The sequence below is a fragment of the Lemur catta genome, chromosome 2 (assembly GCF_020740605.2).
Source record: "Lemur catta isolate mLemCat1 chromosome 2, mLemCat1.pri, whole genome shotgun sequence".
Classification (NCBI taxonomy): Eukaryota; Metazoa; Chordata; class Mammalia; order Primates; family Lemuridae; genus Lemur; species Lemur catta.
The window spans coordinates 96,301,906-96,328,228 of record NC_059129.1 but is presented as its reverse complement, the minus strand read 5'-3'; positions in this window follow the sequence as shown (position 1 = coordinate 96,328,228).

Here is a 26,323-nt window from a genome sequence, read left to right as displayed (position 1 = left end):
AAATGTGGTCAGATTGCTTTGTCATCAGAGCTGGGATTGGATTTTGCATCCAGTGCTTCCTAGCTATGTAGACTTGGTCATCGTTCTTATCACTTTCAACTAGAATTCCCCCATTTGTAAATAGTCATAATACCTACCATGCAGGATTTTTAAAATATCAACTGCATTAATGGATAGATATTAAATGCTCAGCCAGTAGCAGGCATTAAAGTATGTCACTTCTCTTTTGCTTCATCTTGTATATGTCTCAAAGAAATAGGTAAACCATTATAAACCATATAGAGCAAAATCTCCATACTGGACTTTAATTATAGCATTTAGAATATTTTTTTATGATTCATACCTGATATTAATATCCCAAGTGTCTTGCTGGTGGGAAACAGGGTGGTACAGTGAAAGAGACCTTAGTTCCAATCCCAGCTTTGTCACTCCCTTATGTGATTCAGGGCAAGTTAACTAAACTTTCTGAGTTTCAGTTTACATATCTGTAAAAAATGAGTGTAATAATGCCTATGCCTCAAAGGATTGTTTAAGAATTAAATAAGATTGAGTTTGATGCATAGTTATAACTATGCTTTTATAGATGATGATCATGAACATAGTCCTGTGGTTTAGCTGTTTCATAAAATAGGATAACATGACATCCAAAACCGGTACTATATTTTGTAGGATAATCAAATCACTAGCAGTGGAAGGCTCTAGAAAATACTTCCCTCTATATTATGTTCCTCTTATTAGCACAAAGACTTAGCTGAGTCAACATTTTACAGTTTTTTATTGCAAAGTATTACATGGGTACAGATGTTTTTAGTTACATGGACCCCTTTTGTAATGCTTAAGTCAGGGTTAAAAGTGCACCTGTCACCCCGATAGTGTTCATTGTACCTATTAGGTAGGTTTTCGCCCATCCCCCCTTCCCCTCCCCCCTGCTTGATTTCCATTGAGTTTTACATCCCTCTATGCCCATGTGTGCTCACCAGTTCCTATTTTACAATCGTATACACTTTCCCTGAATTTTGCTTTTATCTATTCTGCTCTCTTTGTTGTGAATTTGTGATCTATCTACCTCTCTATATAAATACGCATATGTATAGGTTTTTCTTTTTGTCTTCTGCTAGTCTCATGGTTCACAACTCTGACTACATATTAGAATTACCTGAAGAGCAATAGAGAAAATACGTATGCCTAGGTCAATTGAATCCGTATCTCACAGTTGTTCTCAAACTTTGTCATACATCAGAATCATCTGGAGGGCTTAATACAACACAGGTTTCTGTGACTCGCCCATGTAGTTTCTTCTGATATAGTAGGTCTGTAGTAGGACTCAAATATTTACATTTCTAACAAGTTCTCAGGTAATGCTAACTCAGCTGGTCCAAGGCTCACTTGTGAGAACCAGTATCAAATATTTTTATAGAAAGGTCTTACAAGATTTGATGACTAACAAGGGTGAAAACTCCTGTGTTACACTTTCTTAGTCTCAAATGCTACTGATTATAATTTTTATTGCTGTGCCACCATTTTCAACCCACAAACCTGGACCTGTTATACTTGGTTTTCCAGATAGTCGGGGTAAGCACATTATCTGTCCACCAACCCAATCATCCATGCATTATTTATCCATTTGTTCAACACTTACAATTTAGATATAATCCTTGCCATGAAGTATTTCAGGGCCTAGTGCAAAAACTATTAACAACAAACAGAAATTGCAGCACAATATAAATTTGCTGGACTTTGTGGTGAAAGGTTGGGGAGAAGGCTCATTCTGACTTCACAGAGCACACAATGTTGAAATCCAGTATTGAATTACAATTGCAAATTTGATGAATGAACCAGTAGGGAAGAAAATTTTAAAACACAATGTTGTTTTTATGTTTTATTTTTATTTTCTTAGAAGGACATAAATTATAGGTACTTAATTTCTAAGAAGGGTTTTCGTTTTGTTATAAGAGATGCTTGGCACTAAGTAACCTAGGCTGACTGTAAGATACTTGGGTGGGCTGTGAGTGGGAAAAGAACAAATACATTTGGTCAACCTATACTGAAATCCCGTACAAGTTTTAAAGTCAACGTCAGCACAAGTCGGCATTCTATAACTCAGAATAATCCTTACTTAGCAAAAAGAGTAATGGGACAGAGGTGCAACAATTTTCATCTAGAAATTTATCGCAGTTATTTATTATTGAGCCCCCTCTAGTGCCCCCATTGCACTTGGCATCCAGAATTACTTATGCCTGGTCAGTACTAGCCAAGATAGGCTATAAATCAGGCTCCATTCTCTGACTTCTATTGGTGCCACTGAAAGAATAATTAGCACCTGCACCACAGGCTCACATTCCCACTTTGTTGCCTGCTTATGCATCATTCCAACTAAAAAACAAACTACTACTACTTCTGCTGCCTTCTTTGACCACCTGCCATCATGTTCCTTTATCATTTCTCCAAATGTTACCTTTAGGGGTAGCCTGAAGTGTGACAGACAACCTTGCAGTTTTTTTGAAAGACACAGTTCATGTGCTAGTTCATTTTATTTCTAAGTGACAATTATCATGCCTCTTTGTACCAGTGCCTACTTGCTAAGCTGTTGCTGCCAGTTCCCATATTCTTGCTACGAACAATTGCTGGTGCTGCCAAGTCTCCATTTAAATATCTGAGGTGAGTATACAGTTCAGATACACTTGTGGCAAACACAAAAATGCCTAATTTGTTCCTGTGACTCTAACACTGACGTAAATAATATCTGCATTGCTCCTATCTGACACTTGGCCGTGAGCACTCAAATTGTTCACTTGCTTCAGTTTCTATTAATAATTCTATTTTCCTGAAACATTTAACTTCTCAGCATTTACCAAGTTGTTTCCATTAATAACCTCAAATTAACTTCAACAAATTTACAAGTTAGAAAAAAAATTACATACACCTTTTTACAATACATGCAATTTGAAAATAAAAGTATTTTTGGCTTATATATCTAACACTAAACAGAATACTCACAAAAATCAAAGAATCAAAGAGCTTTAGAAAGATCTTGGATATAATCTAGTTTTACTTTACATTTAAACCGTGATCAGCATGGTTGTTTATAGTAGACTCTCAATGAAAGAACCAAAACTAAAATTCCAGATTTTCTGATATCACATTTAGTAATCTTTTTAGTAATATTAATTTTCAAAATGTTTTTTAATAAAACTACCTAACAGTGGTAAAGCCAATATATAGAACTAAAATAAAATTATATATTATTAAATTAAAATGTCAACTTTAAAACGTTTGAAGTTGTACATATGCAAAAATAGAAGTTTTACTTTAGCTGTTGTCTGTGTTTTTTTGTTAAAGATGCTCTTCTAGAGCTATCGTAATTTATTCATTCTGCTTTAATGATGCCATTTTCTACACTTCTAATTTGACAACAGTATTCACTTGTCTCTTTGGAGGATCACAGACAGCTGCAGAAGAGAAATCCAACTGCCTATTGGCAGGAGCTCATAGGCATATAAGGCTGTTTGGGGTACAATTGCAGTTTAATTTAGGTTGATGAGAAAACACACCAGAGTTTGCTTGTCAGGAATTTGGCCACATCTTTTGATGAATATTTATATGCTTCTAAATTTCTACAATTCTTAAGAAATACAGTTTTTGTCTGTTTAACATTCTGTATATTAATGAGCTTGGAGTTTTCTTGCAACTCTTGTAAACTTTAGATTCTAAGGTTACTTGGTCCAAGCTGAAACTTTATAGATGAGAAAACAGATCCTGAGAGGTTAAGCAATAGTTTCAAAATCATACAGCTAGTTTATTGGAAAACGAAATTTTTAGGATTCCCAGTTTATTCTAATGAACACCAGACAATGGCTTTTTAGTAGGCATTATTAAGCATGTGTCATATTTAGAAAGTATATTTTCTTAATACAATGACTAGCTAAAATGATGTAAAAATCATGACTTCTATTTTCATCTTACCCACTTATATTACCCAAAATATGACAGCAATCTCATAATAAACATGGTAAACTAAAATGATTGAATAATTGATTTCTTCTCTATTTTCTTTAATTCTGATAGATCTTCTTTACTTATCTTGACTAAGTCTGAGAGCTCATTTTTTCCCATCTCCCTCTAACTTTATTAATCCCATGCATTATTCCACTATGTGAATTATCCAGCCTCTCTTTGAATGCTCTGTTAGGCAAACTTTTCCTTTATTAGGGAAACCTAACACATCCAGGGATTATTTTATTCAATTAGTGTTTAATTTAGGCTTACTATGAGCAAGATAATGTGTTAAGCACTGATAATAAAAACAGATATAAGTCACTATTGGTGGCATAAGCGGTTCATAGTCCAGAAGAGGACAAAAATAACCCTTGCATTTACATAAGCATAATGTAAATTAAGAATTAGTTTTTGATGGTGAGTACATGTGGTGCTTGTTTTTCCATTCCTGTGATACTTCAGTTAGTAGAATGGGCTCCAGTGCTATCCAGGATAATACTAGACGTGCTAGATCAATTGGTGTTAATTGATCAAGACTTATGTGCACATATAGTAGTAACATTCATCGGGTTTTGGGCAGATGGGAGGGGAGAGGAGGGAATGGATATATTCACACCTAATGGGTATGGTGCGCACCATCTGAGGGATGGGCGCGCTTGGAGCTCTGACTCTGGTGGGGCAAAGGCAATATATGTAACCTAAACATTTGTACCCTGGTAATATGCTGAAATAAAAAAAAAAGAGCCCAAAAGAAATTTCAGTAGAATAAAACTTCTATTTGCCCTGAAGAAAAAAAAAAAAAAACACGAATAAGTTTTGTAGAAACATTTAAATGAAGTAGCAAGCATTAACCTTTCCTGAGTTTTTTCTCTGTGCCAAACACTGTCCACGGAAGGGTGGTAAGTACTCTGGGAGGTGGAGACTCTCACCTTCTGTAAACACACATGAAGAAATCAAAGAACAGTGTCAAATGCGATCCCAAAACTACACGGCGTGTTAGTGGTAGATCTGAATTTCAAAGAAGTCTGTCTCTAACCAACACTCCCACACGATGATATTTTGCCAATCTTAAAGGAAGAGGAAGATTAGTAGAGTTCCAGGCGGGATTAAAAAAATATTCAACATAAGATAATATAATGGCCAAGACTGACAGAAATAAACCTTGGATCGTGGGCAGTAAAAGTGTAGTTTCAAAAAAAAAACGATGACTGTAAGGAGATGAGGCAAGAAATGTGGGCTGTAATCAGATTACTAAAACCTAGAATAGCAGCCTAAGATGATTATTGTTTACTGAGAAGCTATTGAAATTTCTGAGCACAAAAAAATGACATAATCAGAGAAGAACTTCAGGGAAATTAATTTTGAAGGAGTCTGAGAAAATGTTGGATGAAGCCAGAGATTGAAGAGACAGATAGGTTCAATGGTGGCAGTGACAATGAAGTGATTCTTTTCTTACCATGCACCAGTATATTTCTCCTTATATTTTTGTTATAGTCTTGATTAAGTTTCTGCCTTCTAGAGTGACATAGATATGTGCCTTGATATTTTTTGAGGTTACAAGAAAAAGGTATATTTTGCTGTATTCAAATCACAAGCTATCAAAATTGTTTAATGCCCTACTTGCTAAATTTCCCATTCTAGAAATCTAGCATATAAGTGAATATGTACTTCCAAGTTCCTTTATTCAAGTAATATTTACAATAGCACCAAGACAGCACCTATATATCAGATTTATTAATATTTCCAGGATTTATACAAATGTATGAGAATTTTTTCAATGCATAATACATGGTAATACCTATTTGCATTTGATTAAGTGATTTATGGGAAAGATATATGAAGTATTTATGGCCTCACAGTTGCAGTATAGAAAAAATCATTTATGAAGTCCAGTAATATAGTAAAATATATAGAAATTTATTTTTACCAATTATTAGAGAACTGATAAAATTGGGGAAAATGTAAACATTTATCCTCAATCTCTATTCCAAAACTACTTGTCCTTATAAAACAAAAATAGAATTAAAAAATAAAACTAGTATTCATATTTTGACTTCATTACGCACATATATTTTTCCACTTAAAAACTAGATGCTAAGACAATCCTTTTGTCAACCAATTTATTCATTTTAAATGTATTCAGGCAGGCTCAATGTCAAAATCCCTAAGAATGTGTACATTATATGCACCATCAACTTCAATTTATTCTAAAGATGATGGATATATGCCAAAATGTTAGTATAAGAATGCTTATTATTATATCTTTGCTTATAGTAAAGAAAATTGGGGTATTCATTAAATGAGGAATGCCCTGAACAATTCATAGTTATTTTTGTCAATGTATATTTAATAAATAGAAAAATATTTTAAATGAAAAAAATCTAAGCTATAAGACAATAGAGAATAATAAAATTATGAGTATATCAAATATATATTATGTTAATGCCAGTTTTCACTAGGCAGTAGCTTCATTTCTATGCTTTTATTCATTTGGACTATTTTCTGCATTAGAACATAACTTAGAAAAGTGTCTTTTAATAGTTTTTGTCTGAGTTGCAGATTAATCCTTTGAGGCTATTCATTCCACTACAGATTTCCTCAATTACATTCTTGAGTTTTATGATTTACCATTTCCAGGTAGTTGTATAGATATATCAATGGGAATAATGATGATGGTATGGGAAAAAGCACTCTGAGTCACTCAAAATACAATATATAGGCCATAGGAATGTTATTCAATATCTATTTTCATTTCTCCTCTTTATTTACTTATTTTTTGACTCAAGAACCAGACATAAGGATGAAGTGGATCCACTTCTTATTGTCTTTAAGAAAAAAGAATTATCACATTTTTGCCATTGTTGTGTGCTTATCTAAGTGGTATTTTGTGTGGTTGTTTGTTGATTTTTGCAATCCGGGTTCATCATTCTTGTCATTAGTAGAGTTGTTTCCTAAATGCTATTAATAAGTTGAATTTCATATCTAGTTTCAAATTCCATTCTTAGTTTTTAATTTGTATATGTTTTTACAGAGATTTCAATGGGAATTTGGAACAGGCAGTAGCAGGTATTGCTGGTCAAATGCAAGTTTGACTAAGATTAATTTTAAGGGACAGCCCGTTATGCAAGGATTTGGAATGCTAGGCGTTGGTTTTTTTTTTTTTTTTTTTTTTTTCTTTCCTGCTGAAAAGCAAGAGTAATAGAAGGAAGTGCTAATGAATTATAGTGCAAAACATTTAACACTCCCTAGGAAAGTTGCAACTCTAATACTTATCAACTTTCCTACCAAGAGGCCATTAATATAACCAGTGTGAATTTCACAGGGAGTAGGATGAAATTTAGATAGATAGATAGATAGATAGATCAATAGATATCTCTTCAGATGAACCTCAGTTGACGAAATTCGTGACTAAATGAAGGTGGTGAATAAGCAGGGAAAAGAAGACTCTTGTGTTTCTAATTTGAGCAATATTGGGTCCTATGCTGCCATTTAATGGGATAACAAATCATAAAAAGACACAACAGTTTTGGGAATTTATGATAAGTCAAATTTTGGAAATATTGATTCTAATGTGCCAATAAGGCATATTGAAACTGGCAATAAGCTAATGGGAAAAGAAGGAAAGGATTCTGGCCATGTTAACTCACACTTTAATTGATATTTAATGTTACATACCATGTGACAGGTACTGAACAAAGACTTGTCATTTTATAGTGAATAAGGCAAAATCCACTTTCCCTCTCCTGCCAAAGACTTCATTTAACAGCTTGAGTGAGTACAAAACACACAGGCTGCCACTGATAAAATAACTTAGGTTTTGTTAATTAAAAAACAATATGTTTTGTTTTGTTTTGTTGCTTAATTTGGTTTATTACTAACCTAGCAAAGAATAAACCAGGAGTCTTAAAAGAAAAGGATATGTAAGAGAATGTCTCCCTTGTTTCTTACAAGATAAACCCAAAGTTCTATTAGGTGTGTGAAATAAGGAGTAAGAAAGCCACCAGGCAGAGCACTTCAAAATGGAGGACTACTTTATTTTGTACCACTTTAGGCTGAAGTGCTACAATAACACTCAAGTTTCTACCTAAGGAAATTCTTGCTATGCTACAGTTACATATTTGCATTCCATTTTTTAGCATGTCACTGAGTCTATTTCAATAGAGCTTTCAATAGAGCAGGTCTGAGTGTTCCTAACACAGATGGGCAATAGGCAATTGAATCCCAGTAAAGTGTGTACTTCATTTAAAATAGTACAGAGGACTAGAGTCTAGTATATAACTCACTAATCCAGTCATTGGGAGAAACCACACTTTTATCACAGAAAATCATTATCAATTTTTTATCATCCTCATTCTAATAAAAGTGACATAATATATTGTCATAGCGATGACTCAATCAAGAACCCTACAAAACAGGTTATATTCATTCTTATTAGTATATTAGTATATTTAGTATATTTTAGTATATTAGTATATTTATTCTTATTAGTCAATTATTCAATTTAATTGGTAGTACAAGGGCTAGACATTTCTACCAGAATAGCCACTACAAAGCTGTGTCACATTAACATTTTTTACCTGTGTACCTATCGCTTTTATTCTTTTCTTTTTCCCTCTGAACTTTCCTCTTGATTTCTACAATCCTTCTCATTTGCTTCTTACCCTGTGAATATTTATGCATCTGCAATGAACTTATGAAATCTGCTTACCCCTTTTGCTGGCACTTAAGGATAAAGCAGGTGTGCACCTAAATTTAGCCCAAATGCAGACTGTATTTTCTATGTCTCAACTAGTTGCTTTTGTGTCTCATAAACATTGTTTGTTTTCATTTTTATTTAGGCCACTACAAGGCAATAGAGTGGCTGACTCTGTCCTCTCAGCACACTTCAATGAGGCTACTTTAGCACTATGAGTGAGCTGGCGGCACTTCAAGAGACTGGTGCTATGGTGTTGCATTGTTGGGCGATTATCAAGCCATGTCTACCGAGACTGAAGAATTCTTTAGAAATATTGAATGGAGAAAATTAAATATGAACTAAGAACCCAGATGAGTGTGTTACTTAAGGGCCAGGAAATTATTTGGAAACTTAATTATGAAAAAGGATGAGATGATTCTAGGGCAGGAGGTCAACTTTGCCTCTGATTTTTACTCTTAATAATATGGAAAAAAATCCTTTTATGTGAAATGAAATTCACTAGGCATTTCCATTAAGTTTCTTATTATATACTTACTAATTAAAAGCCTTTTTTAACCTTTAAATGATGAATTACCGGTAAATACCTCCCTAATATTCACATACCTAGTACAATTTCGTTTAGAGTAAAAGGCAGCCGGCATAGCATTATTTACTAAGAAGAGAAATTGAGCTCTTCATAAAGTGCTGAAAATGTGTTCCTCTGGTATATTCCAAACACAGATCCTTGAAAACACTCAATTAATAATGTGTTGAGATGTATCTGTGCATTACCCATTAATCACAGAATGAAAACATTCTTTAAAGTTTTTTTATTTTTAAATGTTTAATCTCAAAACATAAATTTGCCCCTACAGAGAACATCAAAAGACAAATTCCCTTAGTGACATTTTACAATTAATTTTAATATCCGTGAACTAAGCACATAAATTCTTCTAGTTGCAGAATATGCAAATGTATTTCTGGGTATCTTTGAAGTAGCTGTTATTAAATTCAGATACCATCTCTGTTTGGGGCTGAGTATTAAAATAGTTTTTACAAAATAACAAAAGATACTGTATATTATTTTCTAGATGATTTGTTTCATGCAGTAAGTTTCCTTAGACAAGAAGCACAAAAATACCATATCTCAAATTCCATGATGTATACTCATGGAATGTGAGTTAAAGTATGAACAAAGGTTTTAAGATAATTGAAGTCAATATACTCAATCTAAAAAGGAAGACATAATTAATCTTGGACAAAATCCATCCCAAATCAAAAATTCTACTTAGGAAATTTGAATTAGATATGTGATAAAATGAATTATGCCAAGTGATGAAAAGCTTACAGTATTTTCTACATCTGTGTCATATTTTAAAATATCTCCTTAAATCATATAAAATGAAAATTTTAGTGTAAGTATGGCAAGTTGGAGATTGAACAGATTTTCACGTTAAAATATTTATTGGAATAAAATGAAATGGTTATATTTGTAGGCCTGATTCATACCTTCTATAAAGTGAAAAATAAAATATTTAGATATCCAAACTTGGAAACAATTGCTAATTTTAAATTGAAAATCTCATACCATATTCAATACATAACAAGGACTAAATGTTTGGAAATTAGGGTAGAGCAGTGTTTCTTAAATGGGAAGTGACTGCCATTAAGTATAACTAAAATGTTTTCAGGGAATCATGAAATTGAAACCTAAGTTAACTCCATGGGGTACACATATTGGACTTAGTTAATTTTGTTCTAGGCAAAGAGCTTTACAATGATAAGAGAAATGCTATTGCTAATCTTTGAGGAAAAGACATAATAGAATAATGGAGGAAAGAAGTATTCATGAATTGTGAAAAATGTCTTAGTATCTAAAATTTCTAAAATTCTAGAATTGATTATTAAATAAGATATGCTAGAGACAGTTAAAGAAGTGATTTAATCTTATTCTTTTTCTAAAGAGTTAATAAATTGTTATATCATGATAATAATATAGAAAAATAATATAGAAGATAATATAGATAATATAAAGAAGATAATAAAGATAATATAGAAAAATAAATTACTATAAAGGGTATGTCAGTAGTGTGTTAGACAAGTTGGAATTAGGTTGAACAAACATTCTGATTATTCAGTTTCAATGAAAGGTAATATTTTGTGGAATTCTTAAGGCTTTCTCCATGTTTTTGTCTTGTTTAACATTTTCCTGATGAACAAAATACAGTTATAGAGGCAATATTTGGTATAGAGGTGGTTTCCAAAAGAGTGGGACAATTAGTTAATGGTTAGTCATTGAAAAAATTATAAATAAAGATTTTAAAAGTCCAGTAGCACATTTTCATTATGAAGCAAAACTAGAAAAAATTGACATGTATAATAATGTTCTTATAGTTTGGTCTTAGAAAGCCATATTTCATCAGTAGCTCATGGATGAGGTTGTGTGGAAAAGAATTTAGGAAGATGCTTCCATTTCTAGCAGTATGATAGACTACAAATCCTGAAAACCTTATCATTAAAAAGCAACTAAAATAATAAATACATATTTTAAAACATATTTTAATTCAAAGATAATAAAGCAAAAATTCATTTTCTCACAAGCCAGATCCAGGTTTTTTTTTTTTTTGAAATAGAGTTATTGAGGTATAATTGACGTTGTAGCAACTGCATTTATGCAAAATGTATGATTTGATAACTTTTGACAAATTCATAAACTCATGAAAAACTCACCACATTCAAGATCATGAATATGTCTATCTCTCCAAAAATTTCCTTTGTGACCCTTTAGTAGTCCCTTTATTACACCCCTCCCCACACTCTCCTCCTAAGGCAAACACAGATTTGTTCTGCAACTATACATTAGTTTGCATTTTCTAAAATATTATGTACCTTACAAAATATAATATGTACTCTTTTATATATATTACATCTTCAATGAGTGTAATTATTTTGAGATTCGTTCATGTTGAGGTGTGTATCCATAGTTCATTCTTTTATTGCTGAATGATATCCTATTACAGGAATATTTCACAGTTTATTCATATGTTGACCAAGTAATGGGCATTTGGGTTATTTCCATTTTGTGGCTATTACAAATAAAGTTGTGATGAGCATTCATATACAGGCCTGTAAAGATATATGTTCTCATTTCTCTTAAGTAAATATATGGGGTAGAATAGTTACATGATGTGATAGTGGTATATTACAACTTTTTTAGGAAACTGCTGAATTTTCTAAAGTAGTGATAACATCTCACATTTCCACTAGCACCGATACATGCTCCAGTTTCTCCACAACCTTGCCAACACTTTTATGGCCAAGCCTTTTAATTTTATCCATTTTAATACTTTCATAGTGTTATTGTGGTTTTAATTTGCATTTTTCTAATGACTAATGATGTTGAATACCTTTTCATTTGCATATTTGCCATCTGTTTATCTTCTTTGATGAAGTGTCTGTAGTAGTATTCTTGGTAAAGTGTCCAAGTCAAACCTTTGGCCCATTTTTATTTGATATTTGTTTTCTTATTATTGAATTTTCAGAGTTGTTTAATGTATACATATATATATATATATGATATGTATATATTGGCTACAGGAAAATATGACACATATAAACAGAAAAATCAATCAAAATGATAGATATTAGAAGTAACAGTTTTGCGTGACTAATTCTCCTCATTATGTATTATATTTTCTGATTTTTGTATGCCCTGTAAATTTTTATTTGATGCCAGATATTATAGTTTTACCCTTAAGGTATTGGATATTTCAGTATTCCTATAAATATTATTGAGCTTTTTTCTGTGATGCAGTTACATTACTTGGAAATCATTTGATCTTTTCAGGTTTTACTTTTAAGATTTCTAAATGGTGCTCAGTCTAGGGATATTATTCCCCACTACTTAGTCAAGATTCTTTTCTGTACTCTGTATAATATTTCATGAATTATGGCTTTTTCCAGTCTACCTGGTAGGAGAAGGCACTATTCCTGGCCCTTTGTGAGCAATGGGCACTGCAACCTCTAAATATTTGAAGACAGATTCACATACATATATATGGAAACTTGTTATTTTGATCAGTGGTGAAGAAAGATATTCAAAGATGTGCTAGAATAGATTTCTAATAAAAGTGATTTCTTTCCCTAATAAAACAAACAAACAAAAAAAACAGGAAAATTATCTTACAAGTATTTGCAATTCCAGATGAATTTTAAGCTGAAATGTGAAATGCAAGTGCTTAAAATACTTCAATACAATGTAGAAAATATATTCCTGATTCTGGGGAAAGAGAACAATTTGTTTTGCTTTGTTTTATAAACAAGATAGAAAAACTATAATAGAAAAAATGGGAGAAAAGTTGAAAGCATTCCCCCTAAGAACTGGAACAAGACAAGGGTGCCCACTGTCACCATTTCTGTACAACGTAGTCCTGAAAGTCCTAGCCAGAGCAATCAGGCAAGAGAAAGAAAGCAAGGGAACTTGTTTGAGAATTCTGGTTTAAAATGAATTGGCTTTCTCCAAAAGTTAGATGATCCAGCTTCACTTAAAAATACAAATTCTTTATAATGAAATTTATAGACAAGAGATATTTTGATAGTAGAAATATTCACTATAAATAATCTTTATTTATAAGCATAATATATTTACATTTCTTTCAATATAATATATTTTAAATCAATTGACATAAAACATTCCTATTCAAAAATTAAAATGAAATAAAATCTTATTTTTGTATGCAATATAGGTTAAAAAAGACTCCACAAAAAATTCAGATTATGTTGTAATATTAGAATTTTCTTCTAACAGCTGTACTGTTTCCAAATGTAATACCTGTTTGTTGGCATATAATTATGTAATTATTTTTTTGGAATGAATTAACTGCAGGGCACAGTAAGGATTCTGGCACTAGAAACTCATTCTGGACACAGAATTTGATATGATTGAAACTAAGATATCAAGTCAGACGATGAGTGGTCCATATAGAGTTCATACACTCCTTGTAATTGTGGAACACAATTTTTTGTGTGTGTTTGCCTGGGTACCTTTTAAACTATCTTTTACCATGGTATCATAGGTATTTGTGATCCACACAGAACACTTTTTAAGTAAAGTAATTGGGAGGACAAGGGTTTAAGGAAAGTTGAAAGGGGTTGTAGTTAATAATTGCTCCTATCCTGCCGCTGCCCTGCTGGCCCTGTTCTCATATCTCTGTCATATTGCTTTATTTCTTTAGTTAGGTGTAAACCGTTGAAGATCTCAGCCCTATTATGTAAGATATATTTGTTAAGTGTCCATAGGTTTATCATACATAACAGATTACATTTATAGATGCATTTGTTATAAAAGAGTTTTTATTATATAAAATTACCATTAAAAATGGCATTGAGGGGAATTTGCCATTTAGCTATGGATATTGCTGTTTGTTATCTGTGCTGATATATTCAAGGAACTCAAATTATCTAAAACCACTTCAAAGTTTTAAAACATCTGATTTCCCAAGGGACCTGAGCAGGAGGAGAGTTGTTGTGGAAGCTTTTGGGCTTGAGCCAGCAGGGGCCCCTTTGACTTATGGCTGACTTATGGACTAGGCACAAACTACCAGGAATGACTCAATAACTTTTCAGGTGCTACAGTTGGGTCAGAAAAGGAGAGGAAGTCCTTCCAGGACTAGGGCATGAGAGAGACACGAGTCCCACATTTGTGGGCTAAAGCTGTGGCCACTGGGACTGCCACATTTTCCCTGTACTAAGACCTCTGTCCAGCAGCAGATGCCCCTCACCAGAGCATTTCGTGAGGGGCCAAAGCCTGCTCCACCCCACCCATAAAGTATGGTGCATGCATCTGCCATTGTGGGGTCTGAGCACAAGCTTGCCTGGTATAGCTCCACCCAGCTTTACCCCGCCATCTGAAACAGAGCTTGGGATCCAAGCTCCTGGATTTTGCACAACACAATCTACTACCTGGGACACCTTAGCAATTTTCCCAAGCAACAGAGGTTGGATATAAACATCCTGCCACTACCACTGCAGTTGGCTCTTACCTGCAAGAGCCACCTCCTGGTCTGGAGCCTGGCCCACACAGCCCATTGAAACCATGGCTAACACAAGAGCACACTGCTTGGGAAATAGAACAGCATTTCACAACCACTGCTACTGCCATTGCCCATGCCAGCACAACTACCCAGGAAGCTACAACTACATCTAAGAAAGTCACCCAAAGGCCCAAGAATCCACCTATCTAGAACTATTAACAAAGATACCAGCATACTCTGCCCCAGGTAAAAAGGATAGACATTCTTAGCCCACCGCTATCATTGAACTGTAAAGACAAGCCTACCTGGTATTTCAGTTCCCAGCACAACTTCACCACAGCCCCCACCAATAACATCCTGACATACTGAAGGAATAACAACTGCCACTAACACTATTTGTAGCCAAAGAAAACATACAGAGTCTTCACTACTGTATGTACCCAGAAACAAAATCAAAGTCCTCTTCAAAACAAACATTATAGTCACATCTTCAAGAAAAACTACCTCCCCAAAAAAAATAAATTAGAAAATTATAAGAAGCAACTGTTGCTCCAAATGCAAAGAAATCAATGTAAAGACCAAGAAAACATGAAAAACCAAGACATCCTCAAAGGAACATAATAATTCCTCAGCAATAATTTTTAAGCAAAAAGAAATCCTTGAAATGCCAGATAAAGAATTTAAAATGTTGATATTATACAGGTTCAATGAGATGCAAGAGAAATATGAAAACCAATAAAAAGAACTGAGAAAATCACTTCAGGAAGTGAATAAAAATTTACTAATGAGACAGATATTTTAAAAACAAACAAAACAGAAATTATGGAACCGAAAATTTCATTGAAGGAAATACAAAATACATGTGAAATCTTCAACAATAGTCTAGAAGAGGCAGAAGAATTTTAGAAGACAGGTATTTTGAAATAATCTAGTCAGACAAAAAAATAAAAAAAGGATAAAAAAGAATGAAACAAGCCATGGAGATGTTTGGGACTGTATAAAGTAATCAAATTTGAAAATTATTATTCCTGTGGGTGAACAGAAACCAGAAACCTTGCAAACCCTATTTACCAGAATAATAGGTGAAAAGCTTTCAAGCCTAGTAAGTGTCTCAGACAACCAAATACAGGAAGCTCAATGAATCCCAAACAAATGTAATGGAAAAAGAATTTGCCACAGCATATCATAATCAGACTGTCTAAAATCAAAGTGAAAGAATGATTTCTAAAACCAGCAAGAGAAAAGTATCAAGTTGCCTACAAAAGATAGCCCATCAGATTAACAGCAAACTTATCAGCAGAAACCTTACAGGACAGAAGAGAATGGGATGATATATACAAAGAGCTACAAAAAAAATTCATCAGAATGAGCAGAAAATCTGCAGAATGGGAGAAAATAGTTGCAAATTTTTCATCCAACTGGGGACTAATATCCAGAATTTATAAGGAACAACTCAACAACAATGTCAACAAAGATAATCTTATTAAAAAGGGTACAAAGGGCATAAGTAGACATTTTTTAAAAAAAATACATACAAAAGGCCAAAACAAGTATATGAAAAAGTGCTCAACATCACCAGTCTTCAAGGAAATGAAAATTAAAGCCACAAGGAGATACTATGCTACATGTGCCAAAATGGCGTTATTAAAAAGACAAAAAGTAGCAGATGTTGGTGAGAATACAAAGAAAAGGGAATGCTTATGTACTGTTGGTGGAAGTGTAAATTAGTACAACCTCTATGGAAAGCAGTATGGAGATTTCTCAAATTACTAAAAATAGATCTACCATTCAATCCAGCGATCCCACTATTGGGTGTCTGTACCCAAAGGAAATGAAATCAATATATCATAAAATACACCTGTACTCATATGTTTACTGCAGCACTATTCACAATAGTAAAGATATGGAATCATCTTAAGTGTCCAGTAATGGATGATTGGATAAAGACAATGTGGCATATATACACAAAGGAATACCATTCAGCCATGAAAAATAATGTAATTATGTATTTTGCAGCAACATGGATGGAACTTGAGGTCATTATCCTAAGCGAAACATGCCAGATACAGAAAGGCAAATATTGCATGTTCTCATAATTGAATGATAAAAAATTTGTACACATGGACATAGATAGTAGAATGATAGATAATGCAAACTTGGAAGAGTAAGAGAGTGGTAGGGGGTGGAGGATGTAAATTACTTAATGGACATAATGTGCATGTATATCATAAAATTCCTGACTTAATCATTGTGCAATCTATGCATGTAATGAAATTGTACTCATAGTCCATAAATTTATATAAATAAAATAAAATTTAAAAGAAAGCATATATACTTTTGCCTTTAAAAAATCATTTATCAGCTGCAGTGGCTCACACCTGTAATCCTAGCACTCTGGGAGGCCGAGGCAAGAGGATTGCTTGAGCTCAGGAGTTCAAGACCAGCCTGAGCAAGAGTGAGACCCCCATCTCTACTAAAAATAGAAAACATTAGCCAGACGTGTTGGAGTGTGCCTGTAGTCCCAGCTACTTAGGAGGCTGAGGCAGGAGGATCTCTTAAGCCCAGGAGTTTGAGGTTGCTGTGAGCTAGGCTGACCCTATAACACTTGCCTGGCAAACAGAGTGAAACTCTGTCTCAAAATAAATAAAATAAAATAAAATAAAATAAAATAAAATAATATTTATCAAAATTAGGCATAGTAAGACTATTACTCTTTCTGAATCAAAAAATAAATAAATAACATTAGGTAAGCACACAGAAAATGGGATTAGCTTTGGAAGGGAAAAGCAATAATAACAAAATTAACAAAGATAAGAAATATATTCCTAACTGATCATTTGTGCACATATATAAAAATATATTCTCTGAAATGTTATATGAGCTTTCACTTCCATCACTTCCATAGTGCTTTATTTGATTCTCCCTTACCTTAACCACTCTATATTAAATTTTGAACTTGGAAAAAATAATTTTTCATACTTTATTTGAAAGTTAGATTGTGCTTTATGGTCACAAAATAGAATATACAGCAGGAAAAAAACAATTATAAAATTTATGAATGATTTTCTACTTTCTAAAAGTTAATAGTTTAAGCAGAGGTTTTATCTTTATTATACATCTTTCAGTAATTGAAAGCTATTTGTATTTCACCCTGGAAAGGTCAGGTTTATATTCACAGCAACACCTCAGATTATGGAATAGACCTTAACTAAAGAAAGAATTAACCTGGAAAATAGAAATTTATTTAAAAGCACAGCTTGTGATTTTTTTTCTCTTAGTGAGCTTTAGCCTTTAAAAAATGGCTGCAATGTCTGCCTGAACACACAGATACTTCCTAGCCACAGCTCTCCTGCCCTGAGTTACTTGCACACCCTCTTACACACACACACACACACACACACACACACACACACACACACACCCCTTAGTGATTTCCACAGGGCTTCTCTGACATATAAAAGCAATATTCTTCCTTTCCCTCACGAAATTTTATATTTTCTATCTGCTGTGAAATCATACATTTAGTAAAGAGTCTCATGTTTTCCAGTCACCTAAAAGAAATGTCTGTCTTTAAGTGCACTTAGGAATGTATCATCATAATTCTAACTACATATCCATACTTGGATTGATTCTATTGCTTATACTGATATAATAATAAGCCAGTATATTTGTGTTGACTTTAGATTCCCAAAAACTGAAACTTCCATAACTAAGATGATTTTACTTATGTTTGTGTCTCATTTTTTTATGTTCAGATTTCATCAGCAACTTTAATGTAGTATTCACAAATAACTCCTGAGGTGATAATATTTTGTCAACAGAACCTCTTTTTAATCACATCATGTGGACTAACATTTAATATAATTAATAGTTACTAAAGAGCACATTTGTTGTGTAAAAAACACTCGTGGTATTTTTTGTTTTGTGAAGAAAAATGTTTGAACTACTAGCATAAAGGGTTTATATGTTATTTTATCTAAATATTTTAATGTCCTATACATTCTGGCCCTATGTGATGATTCTAAAGCAAGTAATCGGTATAAAAACAAACCTTAATTTTACTCCTGTGATTGGAAGTTGGACATCAACTTTAAATAATGCCTTATATGTAATGTGTAATGCTAACATACATGTGTTTAATTTATGACTTTTGGTTTTAATTTTCTAAATGAAGTAACTTGAAATCTGTCACTTATAGAATGCATTTTGTTCTTATATGACAAAATCAGCAACTGTTACTAAGACTATAATCATAGCTCATGTACTGTGCATTAACTACAATCACTGTGTCAAATAATTTATAAATATCTTGTGATAATTATTATAAAAATTAAATACATATTTTATTTATCATTATATAGGTGAAAAAATTAGGCATGGGATGGTTAAATCAATTAAAGTCAGACAGCAGTAAAGCCAAGATTAGACCTAGGCCGCCAAAGACCATTATCTCTGATCTTAACCACTAGGCCGTAGAAAAATTAACTCAGTCTTTCTCACAACACACATCTGAATGCTCTACAATATGCCAAAATTTGCAACAAAATAGCTATATACGTGTGGGCAAAGACTGGAATAATATATGCTAAAATATATGTTAAAATGTTAATAGTATTTGTAGGATACAAGATACTGATTGATTTCCTCAAATTTTTGTTCATAAAAATGTGGTTCAGGATGACATATAAATCATCTGAAGTGGTTTTTTCTTTTTTAAATGCTGATCATGGACATACATGTAATATCAATTTACCTACAATTTTGAAATAATAGGTCAGAAATTTACAGTTTAGTAAATTTTCTAGGTAATTTTCACATAGACAAGTGTCTGAGAAAGCTGCTATCTTGCTATCTTTTAAAAAATGTCTGCATTTCTTAATATTCTATACAGGCTGAGTTTATTTTAATCTGAATAAAAATCACCAAATGTCCTTTGGCAATATCTGCATATACCAAGACTTTATTTTACCTCACTGTACATCTATTTCTCAACTACAACCCTGTAAATTAAATGAGCGAATAGATAAATCTTTTTCCAATTTATGTTGCTTCAACTTCACTTTTATTTGCTTGAAAATAAAAGTGAAATCTAATAATTTCCTTTTCTGTGGCAACTCTCTTTGTTCTTTACCCTGATTTTTTACCTCTAGTTCGTTGGGATTAATATGTATGTGATGGATAGTAAAAGAAGGCTGCGTGAGCTCATATTCAAGGACATCAAAATACAGCTCAGGAGAGGCTCAAAGTAATGAACTCTCTGTTATTATTGGAAGTGAAACAAAAACTTTAGAAATCAGAACTCTGGGATTGACAGTTATGCTCAAACCCATACTCAGTGCTCTGAGTTAGTAGGATACAATTTTCTAGGAGAAATACTCTATGTCATTAAAACTTATACACTATTTCCAGAGCCTGATCATGAGTGAAGACAGAAATGAAAATATTTCTTTCTTTTTGTCCATTACTTCTTATTGGGTTTTCATCATGTTTTATGGTATTTCCCCCCTTCAAATCCATCTAATGCACATGGTACAAAAAGTATCTTTCTTGAATATAGATCTGACTACTCATTTCACATAGCAAACCTAACAAAGTTACCAGTTTTTCCTAGGAACAATATCTGAAGCAAGTCTTCTGAAAGTTAAAACACGAACAAAGAGGAAGATTTTCTTAGCAGAGGAAAAGCATTTTAAAGAAACTGAAGCAAGAGAATGTACAGCATGTTCTGAATTATGTCTAGAGAGCAAGGAACTCACTTTCCCATGAGTGGAAAGAAAAAGTGGGGTGATGGTTAAGAAAATGGAATTTAGATTTTACTAAAAGATGAAGACAAAGTTAAATAGTCAGTGCATAGATCTACAGATCATTTTTAAGCATTTTGTCATGAGGAGTCAGTGAAAAGTTTTAAAGTGGGGATTACAAATATTCATATTGGCATTTTAGAAAGACCACTATGGTTGAAAGATTAGAAGAACTTTTTGACTTAAAGTGTGTGGTGATATCCTCCTCTTTTCCAGGACATAATTTACTTATTAATTTCTTTGTGTAAGGTATTGAGTGAAAAATCTCAAAATTCACTGAGTAGGTATCTTTCATATTTTTCTAATAATGTTTTCATTGTAATATAATTAAGATTCAGTGTAATACATAGAATTTTAACAACTTTATTATGGTATAATTGACATACAGTAAACTGTATAAGTTTAAAGGATCCAGTTTGACAAGTTTTGACATATGTATGTATTTGTAAAACAATAGCACAAATAGTGAACATATCGATCACCTGCAGAAAAATGTCTTATAGAAGTGGTGAGAGTGAACACTCTGGCTTTATTCCTGATCATAGAAGGAAATTATTTGGTCTTTCACCATTGAATATAATAATTGCCATAAGTTTTTCATGGACAACCTTGAGCAAGTTGAAGAAATTCCCTTCTATTTATGATTTAATGAGAGCTTTTTTTTTCTTTTTCTTTCTTTCTTTCTTTCTTTCTTTTCTTTTCTTTTCTTTTTTTTTTTTTTTTTTTTGGTGAATCAGGAATGGATGTTGTAACCAGTACTTAGTGTCATTTACTTTCTGTTGTTTTTCTGTTTTATATTTCATTGATTTCCTCTCTGATATTTATCCTTTCCTTTCTCATTTTTTGCTTTGTTTGCTCTTCCCTTTCTTGTTTCTTCGGGTGGGAATTGAATTAAATAATTTGAGGTATTTTTTTTTCTGAAAAAGCATTTTGTGTTATAAATTTCCTTCCATGATTAGCTATAACTGCACTACAACAATGTGGATATGTAGTGTTTCCATCTTCACTGAGTTCAAAATACTCTTGATTTCCCTTTTGATTTTTTCTTGGGCTCATAAATTATTTAGAAGGGTGGCATTTTTACCAAATATTTGAATACATACAGAAAACATTGTTACTGATTGCCAATTCAATTCCATTGTAGGCAGAGAACATATTTTGTTTTACTTAAACACTTTTCAGTTTAATAATTTATGGCCTAGGATATTATCAATCTTGGTAAATATTCTGTTTACACAGAATATTAAAATATTAAAGATACAGAACATACTAAAGATAGTATGTTCTGCTATTGTTAGCTGAAGTATTTTATAAATGTTAATTAGGCAAAGTTGATCAATGATGTTCAAGTTTTCTATATTCTTACTTATTTTCTATCAATTATTGAGGCAACAATGTTAAAACTTTCTGACTATAATTGGGAATTTTCCTATTTATCCTTGAAGTTCTATAAAAATTTGCTTAACATATTTTGAAACCTTGTTACTGGGTAAATAAATGTCTAAAATTGCTATATAATCTTGTTGAATTGATTCTTTTATTATGAAATAAACTTTTTTATCCCTGGTCTTATTATTTGCTCTGAAATCTATTTTTTCTGATATTAATATAGCCATTGAGTCTTCTTTTGGTGAGTTTTAGCATAGTGTACCTTTTTGTCCTTTTACAGTTAACCTATTATAGTATCTAAATATAAAGTGAGTTTCTTATATGCATCAAATATTTTTGTCTTGCTTTTTTATTCAATCTGATAGTCTCTTCCTTTTAATTGAAGGATTTGGGCCAGTTACATTAATTATAATTATCAGTGTGTTTGGATTTACATCTGCTCTCTTCCTGTTATTTTTTTCTTGATACATATGCTATTTGTTTCTTTTTTCTTCTTTTTTTTCTGATTATTTTGAATTAATTGAGCATTTCTTATTAGTTCATTTCAACTTCTTTGTTTGCTTATTAGATATAATTTGGTTGTGTTACATTAGAGATTGTGTTGCATTTATTGTATACATATTTAACTTATTATATTCCCTCTTCAACCAATATTATACTACTTCATGTATAATATGAAAATCTTGGAATAGTTTACTTCTAGTTCTCTTCTCCAAAGCTTTCTGTTATTGATTTTACTTCTTCATGTTATAGTCCCCTAATACATTCTTATTAGTTTTGCTTTAAATAGTCAATTATTATTTTAAAATGTTAAATAAGTTGTTATGCTTTATATTTACCCAGTGAAGTTGCCATTTCTCTTGTTCCTTATTTCTTTTTGTAAATTGAGTTTGTCTTCTATTATTTTCCTTTTTTCTGAGGACTCTATTTAACATTTCTTGTAATGCATGTCTCCTTTTGTCTGAAAAAGACATTATTTATTTTGTTTTTGAAAGATATTTTCACTGGGCAAAAAATTCTAAGTTGCCAGGTATTTTCTTTCATGTGGCTCCACAGTTTTATGCTACTGAGAGATAAGAGTACAAGGTACATTATCTTGCATTGTTTTTGAAGAGAAGTCACCCTTATTTATTGCTTTGTTTTCCTTTTTTCTCCTATTATTTTCAAGATTTTCTATTACTGATTCTAAGGAATTTTATCATAATGTGCCTTGGTATAGTTCTCTTTATGTTGCTTGTTATTGCAATTTATTGGGCTGCTTGTATCTGTGGGTTTATAATTTTCACTCAATTTGGATAATTTTCAGGCCTTATTTTATTTCTTCAAATAATTTTTGTCCTCTCTCTTCAGGGAAACCATTCACACATCTAACTGTTTGGTTAAAGTTTTCTCAAAGTTCACTGTTGTCCAGTTTTTTAAAAGTGTTTTTCCCTTCTATATTTTATTTTGGGAACTTTACATTGCTATTTTTTTAAATTTCACTAATATTTTCTTCTGAAATATCTAATCTACCATAAATTGTATCCAGCGTATTTTTATTTTTTTCTTAGATGGGAGAATAATAGGATTCATTTAATTTGTTTCCCATCTCTCAAATTTTACTGTTATTTGTTACCTGCTTTGTAAGGTCTTGAGTGTCATTATTTCATAATATTTTGTATTTTGTTTATATTTAAGGTTGAAGAAAAAACCTGGTCTCTATTATTTCACCTTGTCCAGAAGCAGAAATTAATATATAGATGTAGATACGGAATTTAATAAGTTTAGATAAATATATATACTCACCTAACTGCAAAATAAATAAGATATAGAATATTTACATCACCTCAGATCATTTCATTTCTTTTCTTTTTTTTTTTTTTTTGAGACAGAGTCTCACTCTCTTGCCTGGGCTAGAATGCTGTGGCGTCAGCCTAGCTCACAGCAACCTCAAACTCCTGGGCTCAAAAGATCTTGCTGACTCAGCCTCCCCAGTAGCTGGGACTACAGGCATGTGCCACCATGCCCGGCTAATTTTTTCTATTTTTAGCTGTTTGGCTAATTTCTTTCTATTTATAGTGGAGATGGGGTCTCGCTCTTGCTCAGGCTGGTCTCGAACTCTCCAGCTCAAGCAAGCCTCCCGCCTCGGCCTCCCAGAGTGCTACGATTACAGGCGTGAGCCACCACGCCCAGCCCTCAGATCATTTGTTTGTGAGTCCTTCCAGTTAATCACCTCCATGAAGGAGAAGTGCCTACTCACATTATTTGAAATTATTCTGTGTGATTTTGTTAATATCAGTATAGACCCATAGATATTCATCTTATACTTTAGGTTATGATCAAATACAATCTTACTTACCTTCTTGTTCAAGTTTTTCCAGCTTTGCCATCGGGAGCTCTTTCACCTTGATCCTAATTCCCAGTGACATATCCCAACATTGCTTTATTTGTTTGTTGTTGCTATGGTTTGTTTTATTTTTGTCTTTGTTTTTGCACTTTCTTACATTTTGGCACTGCAAGATGCTACAGGTTGTATATTCCTTGACCCAGACCCCGAATCAGCAATTTCTCGAGGATATCTGTTTCATTTTATTGTGTAATGATATTAAAACCAAGATCTGATCTCTGTGTTTGCTCATTATTATTGGGATGTCAGTGTTTCTAAGGCTCTAGGCTGGCAGATTAAGGAAATATATGTGTGTAAACTAACCCATGTAAACATGCATATCCATAAATACTTTCATATGGATTCTTCTCTATATATTTTAAGCTAAACACAAAATAATACTGATGTCTCCAATTGTAATACATTGCCAAATAGATTATTTTAGCCATCTGCTTCTCTGTAACCTCCACTCCAACAATCACCAGTCTGACTCCCATTATCCACATCCACTTACTTAACTATTCAATTTCAATATACATGTACAGTGTTTTCAGAGTTAACTAGTAATTAATTAGCAGCCTAATGGTACTGCTACTGAAGGGTAAAATTCACAATTTTGCCAACTAGTGCTTATGTACAATTTTTTTTTGCCTTTATTCCTACAGAATTAACTCCAAAGTTACTTAAGTGAGCACATTTTCTCCTAACTACAGTGAGGTTATATTATATATTTATAACAGAGTTGGATTAATTTTTTTGGCAAAGTCTACATTCTGTCTTGGTATCCCTGATATCCTAACTGATTTGTTTTTAAATTTGCATACATTAAGATTCACTCTTCATGCTGTAAATTTCTATAGGTTTTGACAGATGTGTAATATATATACCATGTATCATACAGATTAGTTTTACCACTCTAAAGGATGACCTGTTGTTTCACCTATTCTCTCCTTCCCTATGCCCAAGCCCCTGGCAGCCACTGCTCTTTTTACTGTCTCTATAGTTTCGCTTTTTCCAGAATGCCATAAAAATACACATATCATATAGGATGTATCCGTTCAGACTAGCTTCTTTCACTTAGCAATTTGCTTTGAAGATGCAGCCACACTTTTGCATGACTTGATATCTCATTCTTTTTTTATTACGGGATAGTATTCTGCCTTATGTGTGTATCAAATGTTGTTTATACATTCATGCTTTAAAGGACCTATTGACTACTTCCAGTTTTTGGTGATTATAAATATTTGTGTCCAGTTTTTTGTGTGGACAGAAGTTTTGAAATCAGTAGGATAAAGACAGAGGGGCATGGTTGCTGAATCATATGATAAGACTCTATTTAACTTTGTAAGAAACTGCTGAACTGTCTTCCAAAGTGTCTCTACCATTTTGTATTCCTACTAGCAATGATAGAATATCTATTGTTCTTCATCTTTAGTGGCCAAAGAGTTTCAAAGAAATAGTGGAACTTAAGTAGATATTCTTTTGTATCTAGTCTTTTGTTTATCATGCTTTTGAATTTCAGCTATTTTCTTCCACATATCAGTAGCTTTTCTTTTTATCACTTTTTCACATTTCATTGCATAACTATACAACATCTTATTTATCCATTTTCCTCTTAGCTAATGTGTGAGAGCTCTTTTTAACTTTGGACTATTCTGAATAAAGCTGCTACAAATATTCTTTTTACAAGTATTTGTTTGAATGTATGTTTTGATAAACATTTTTATCATTCCTAACAATTTTTGAGTGTCACTTACTCCAATACCTTCCTAACATTTGGTTTTGTGAGAACTTTTTTTTAATTATAGTCCTTGTAAGTGTGACATAGTAACTCTTAATTGCAGGAGGATGTTATATAATTATAAATTGTCTAGCTAATTAATTAATAATAAATTTATTCCAAAGAATATATCACCACTAATTTGAGGCTGTTTCCTATGTATAACAGTATCATCTTATAAACAAAAAATACTAGAGCTAAAAAGATATTTCATTAACTCAAGTACTCAGAATACTCAGTATTATAATATAATCAAGATTGCAGTTTTAAACTTGAGACATCGTC